Here is a 6,851-nt window from a genome sequence, read left to right on the forward strand (position 1 = left end):
TGCTAGTACCACAAGCAAGGTGGAAGTTTTCTCAATGTATCCAAAATACCAAGTGACTGACTACCTGAAAAAGCAATCTATCAAAGCACCTTCCACGTGTCCATAGTCAAACAAGCACAAATCTGATATTCTCAGTTCTACTCACGGCTCAGCCATCGACACACCTTGACCCTGGTAAAGTCACCTGGAACAAAAGATCAAAACATTCTGCGATAGCTCACAGCACAGCTTGTGGAGGCCTGGGAAGAATCAGTTTTCAGAAATTTGTGCAGACAAAGGCACTTAGAAAACTAGGCCAAAAGAATGCACAGCAGCAACATTTGTCATGTGCGCCAATTCTGATTGCAGAAAGAGCACAAGTCCATTAGAAAGGGTTCCTGCTCTTCTACACTGTCACCTCCCACATGTACCTGGATGTCAGTTTATCTCTACTTCTATCAACTGGGTAAAAAGATATCAAAAGCATGAAGGGTCAGAGGCATCTTGCCATCTAAGCACAAACAGATTTAATAAATAAATCCACAGAGAGATAAAAATTAGGAGGTCAGTATTAATTAGTTTCTAAAAGTACAAGTTCTAGAAAGGCACAGATGCACCGCTGTCATTTCAAAAAGCCTCTCCTCACAACGACATTTTTCCACCATCCACACAGCACTTCTGGACCCAATCACAGTAAAGCATACACAGTTGTGCGTGCTCACAGCAGGCACTCCAAAGCTTAGCAGTGGCAGTAGGGATGGTACGGATGGACTCTCTCAATCAGACATCCAGAACGTACCCTGAAGAAAAACTAGCTACCAGACAGCATGGTGCTTCTGTGACTAGATCAGGTCACTGGCACTGTAAACACCTGGCAATCCTACAGGCACTTATCTGGATCAAGATACAAGTTAACCCACACCTTTGGTATACGCTTTGTCCACGTGTCTTCTCCCTACAACAGTCTGGCCCTTCCAAGAAAGTACAAGCATAAACTTAAGTTCTACTTTAAACAGTGGAGAGCCTCTTAAATATAATACTTTGTACTTCCAAACCCAAGTTCACAGGCACTGCTTGGTGGGCCATGCTATTGGGAACAGGCACAGAGGAGCCTCATCACCTTTAGAAGAAATAACTTCTAGAACACCACAAAGGTGGGTATAGGCAGCTGAGCTTAATCTCTCATTCAAGAGGGCAGAAGACACCCCATGCAAGCAACTGGGTACCCACAGATCTGTGCCATAACCACTCTGCCTGCAAAAAGCTATCAGGATATCAGTCACACAGCGGCTGGTTGGCAAACCCCATCTGCCTGCCTTCCTACAGACCAAACAGGCAGCAAGTTAATCTTCCCCAACAGCACCTCCTACTTGCCGTAGATACTGCAATTCAAGGCCGTCACAGGACACAGACCATCCCTGTACAAAAACAGAACTGAGCACTACCAAAGGACCTCTGCTACTGTTTTTGTATTGGTGGGTAGAGGGGAGCAAAAGTCAGCAGGAGTCACGTATAAGGGAAGCAGAGAAATCCCACAATTGAGATGAACCTACTTTCTGATAGCTTCAGAATAAAGAGTCAAATAAGGCTGGAATTGATCTTTAGCAGCACTCACCAAGAAGCCAGTTACTTGCAACAACTTTCTGCAGGTCTGTGCAGCTCAAGCAGAAGAAGCCACAGGTCCCTCCATTTTCAATTTAACTCCATTCACCACCACTCTTTGGGCTCAGTCACCCAGCCAGTTTTTTACCCTGCGAAGAGTATGCCCATCCAGGCCATGAGCAGCCACTTTCTCCAGAAGAATGCTGCGGGAAATGGTGTCAAAAGCCTTAATAAAGTCCAGGTAGACAACATCCACAGCCTTTCCCTCATCCACTATGCAGGTCACCTTGTCATAGAAGGAGATCTGTTTAGTCAAGCAAGATCTGCCTTTCCTAAACCCGTGCTGACTAGGCCTGACCACCTTGTTGTCCTGTACATGATATGCGATGGCACTCCAGATGATCTGCTCATAACCTTCCCTGGCACTGAGGTCAGACTGACAGACCTGTAATTCCCTTGATCCTCCCTGCAGCCCTTCTTGTTGGTGGGCATCATATTTGCTATCTTCCATTCAAATGGGGCCTCCCTGGTTAGCCAGGACTGCTGATAAGTGACAAAGTTGCTTGGTGAGCACTTCTGCCAGCTTCATCAATACCCTTGGGTGGATCCCATCCAGCCCAATAGACTTGTGTGCATCTAAGTGCTGCTGCAGGTTGCTAACCATTTCCTCTTGGATTATGGGGGGTTTGTTCTGCTCACTATCCATGTTGTCCAGCTCAGGGGGCTGGGTACACAGAGAACAAGTGGTCTTACTATTAAAGACTGAGACAAAGAAGGCATGAAACACCTCAGCCTTTTCCTCATCCTTGGTCACTATGTTTCCCCTCACACCCAATAAAGGGTGAAGATTCTCCTTAGTCCTGCTTTTGTTCCTAATGTATTTATAGAAACATTTTAATTGTCTTCTACAGCAGTAGCCAGATTAAGTTCTAGTTGGTCTTTGGCCCTCCTAATTTTCTCCATGCATAGCCTCATATCTTTGTAGTCCTGTAGTCTCCGTGCATAGCCTCATAGCTTTGTAGTCCTTTGTCGTCCTGAGTGGCTTGCCCTTTCTTCCATAGGCCATAAACTTTCCTTCTCTTCATGAGTTCCAGACAGAGCTCTCAGTTTAGCCAGGCCAGTCTTCTTCCCTGCCAGCTCATCTTACAGCAGGTGGGGACAGTCAGCTCCTGCACCTTAAAGAATTTTTTCTTGAAGAGTGTCCAGCCTTCTGGACAGCCTCCCAAGGGACTGTCAACCAGGCTCCTGAAAAGACCTAAGTCTGCCCTCTGGAAGTCCAAGGTGAAAGTTCTACTAACCCCCACCTTACTTCTCCAAGAATCAGAAACTCTATCAGTTCACGATCACTATGCCCAAGACAGCTGCCAACCTTCACATCACTCACAAGTCCTTCTCTCTTCGCAAACAATAGGTCTAGCAGGGTGCCTTCCCTAGTGGGCTCCCTCACCAGCTGTGTCAGGAAGGTCTCTTCCACACACTCCAGGAACCTCCTAGACTATTCCCTCTCTGCTGTATTGCATTTCCAGCAGACATCTGGCAAGTTGAAGTCCCTCCCAGAGAACAAGTGGCAATGATTGTAAGACTTCTCCCAGCTGCTTATAGAATATTTCATCTGCCTCTTCATCCTGGTTGGGCAGTCTGTAACAGACTCCCGCCATGATATCTGCCTTGTTGGCCTTCCCCCTGATTCTTACCCATAAACACTTGACCCTATCATCACCATCGTAAAGTTCAAGACAATCAAAACACTCCCTAACGTACAGGGCCACTCCACTGCCTCTCCTTCCTGGCCTAACCCTTCTCAAGAGTTTATAGCCATCCAGTGCAGCGTTCCAGTTATGCGTATCATCTCACCATGTTTCTATGATGGCGACTATATCATAGTTTTCCTGCTGCACAGTGGCTTCCAGCTCCTCCCATTTGTTGCCCATGCTGTGTGCATTGATGTAGATGCACTTCAGCTGCGGTATTGATCCCATCACCTTTTTCAGGGGAGAAACCCTAATTCCTACCTGACCATTCCCAGGCACTTCCATGATTTCTAGCCCATCAATATTCCTTGCTATTACATGGCACTCCATCCACTACCTCCACTGGAATGGCAGACCGAAGGACCTCTCTAGCACACTGTCCTACAAACATTGAAAAGCATCCCCCAACTTGTCTCTAACAAGCCTGGTTTTATCCCCTTCTCCCTTCAAATCTAGTTTAAAGGCCTTTCAATGAGCCCTGACAACTCCTGTGCAAAGATCCTTTTCCCCCTTTGAGACAGGTGTACCCCATCTGTCGCCTGCAGGTCACATGCAGTTCATCCTCACAGAATGTGGAACCTATGGGCAGACTGGGAATCACCCAGACCTCCTCTCTGTCCTCCTCTCCCCAGTTCAACACCACAACTGCATTTATAGCCTCCTTCCCCTCTCACTCAAAGAACAATTGCAGCTTGAGTTCTCAATGAAGGCTCAGCAGTCAGAGCAAATCAAATGTACATCCAAGTTAGCTGGCCTTTACACCCACAGGAATACATATAGAGTTTGACAACAGCCCTCTCAGTTATGTGGAGAGTCATCCCTCAAATGACCAGCACACAACTACTTCTATATACGCTGGGTATTGGCCTTTAGCATGTTAACCCATTGCACACATCCCCAAGCATGTGTACAAAGTCTCTGTGCCCACAGCTGCCCTCTACTTCTCCCAGTCAGGGTCTTCTACTCAAAAGAAAAAAATATGGAGCTAACATTCTCCCCTCCCCCTTTCTCTGTTCTTCAGTTCTACAATCTTTTTACCTTCTTTTCCTTTGGAGGTGAGGAGGAAGGGTACATACAGACTCTATACAAAAAAACATGACACTCAAGCAAGCCTCAAAATGACAAGCAAACATAAATGCTGAACCCTCTGGAGTGTGCAAAAAGTTTAGAGCTGTCTTGTTCATCTCACTCTCACGAGCTGCGTGTGAAGTTTATTTCACAAGCAGGCCTTGGTAGACCACTGCCTCACTCCCTCTCCTCCAGTCTGACCTCTAGTCTGAGTTACTGCACCCATGAACTGGGAACAACAAATGGTAAGACAGAGTTATCAGGCACATAGCACCATGTTGAAATCCTGCATGACAAAACTGAAAAGCTCAGGTGTGAGGTTTTGAAATTCCCACCTCAGTAAGTTTACTCTCAACAGAAAAAGAGCTCTCTTCACATTGTCATTTCATTCAAACACAAGTCTGTGTGTACAAGCCATCAGACTGCCTGAAGAGATTCAACAGTTCCATATGAGCACAACAGTCAGTACATTTCTGGGCAGCTGCATAACACTTCAGGCTGAATCAAACTGAGGTACAGAGTAACTACAGCCTCTTCAGAAAGGCAGATAGTCTCAGAGAAACTTGCTTGCTGCTTTGTCCATTAACGGCATTGCACGTGCTACCTGATGACAACAGGGAGAAGAGACCAGGGGGACTTACTGGGTGTTACAGCAACAGATAAGAGAGTCAAGGACAAAGTACTAGTTCTGTCCTGAGTTTTAAAGCTATTAGTTTAAATAGACGCTCATTATCACTAAATTGAATGATATATCTGAGAGGGCAACCAGCAGTTTTTTAAGCAAAGGTAATAGATGATTTTTACAATAGCTATTATATAGATCCTACTCCCATTTAGGATTCAAAGGGTAGATGAACTCTGTTCCTTTCATTTGTACAGTTCCACTGCTAATGGTAAACACAGCAGATAAACAATACTTCATGATCCTTCTCTCACGCACAAAAAAAAAAACCAACCCTGTCTTCCTTCCATGTGCTTGACAGAAAAGAATAAGCGCCAAGAAGAGATACTCCATTTTGCTGTTTACTTCAGGTTTACTACATTTTAGACATAAAGATTGAATCTGTCTTTACAAAGACCTTAGAAATAGCTGCATTCCTTCAAAGACAGATGAATGGATAACTTTGTCTTCTCCCCATTTCTGTGAATGGCATCTTGTGGTGATATCATACATTTATTCTTAACTTTAATGGACAGCCATACCAACTTGTTCCAGCTGAAAATACATTACCTAACATTATATAGTGAAGAAGCCTAAAAAATGACATCTGCAAGAACAAGACATACAAAAAGTCTGCTTCTGTACAGAATAAGCTCCTGGGAGTTGAAGAGGTAAGAGTGATCCACTGTTCACATACTTTTCTGTCAAGGGAAATTGATGGCATTTGGTTGACCTAGAGTACCAGTCAATCAAAAGTCAGTAGAGAAAAAGCAGAGGGAGAGGGGGGAAAATGAAGCTTGAGCTGCAGCAGTCATTTGCAGAGAGAATTATGGCTGAAAAGAAGGTCTGATCTTTTGGGGATGCCTGCCACAAGCAGGCTTGGGGCAGTGCTGTGGGCCATCCTCTGTTCCATGTCACAGAAATCTTTGCTTCTTAAAGGAAAAGGCAGCAGCTCGTAGGCAAAGCACCAACATGTGCACATGTGTGCAAGAAAAACAGAACAGAACTGGTCCACAGGCCACATCTGGCCCAGTTGCTGACACAGTTGAACCTCCAAATTGCAGCACTAGTTCACACCTACATTTGTTACACCTCTATCTGATTCCTGGGTCTTCACATTACAATATTTATTTTTTTAAATATATGTACTAATACCTACCAAATTACAACTTATCTCAGAGTTAGAGATATTAACTTTTTCTTTCTGAAAGCTTGTTGCTAAAGCTCTGCTGTATTATCTGGATTTGTGTGCTTCATTGTGAACTGTTATCACATGTACCATGACCACAGAGTCAAGGATGAAATGTGCAGAAAGATGAGACAACAGGACCACAAGAATTAAAGAAGCAGCTGTTAAGTATCTTGTCAGCTTGCTTCCCCTTGCACTCCCTCACCATGATAGTTTGCTGCTTTTGAACAATTGATGAAGACCTGCAAAAGCCCTACTACACAGACAGCTGAACACCATGACAGCAAGTTAGATACCACAGCCTGAAATCCACTGAAATCTAATGACTGATCACCACCGACTCCAGTAAGCCTTCGATCAAGCCCAACCTCCAAGTCTCATTAAACTCATTTTTATATAAAAATCAATAGTCCTTTTGCCTCCTCCCTCAGCTGGGAGGGAAACAATGGAAGCAATTCTACCACCAGCCTTACATCTTACACAGGCTAAAAGAGTAAAGAGCTCCACAATGAGATTAATCAAAGTGAAGGAGTTATAATAGGCTTAAAATGAGAGCACATTAATAACTGCTCCCTTGCGGTAAATAGAGCTGGTAATCAAC

The sequence above is a fragment of the Charadrius vociferus genome, unplaced genomic scaffold, assembly GCF_000708025.1.
Source record: "Charadrius vociferus isolate BGI_N301 unplaced genomic scaffold, ASM70802v2 scaffold467, whole genome shotgun sequence".
NCBI lineage: Eukaryota > Metazoa > Chordata > Aves > Charadriiformes > Charadriidae > Charadrius > Charadrius vociferus.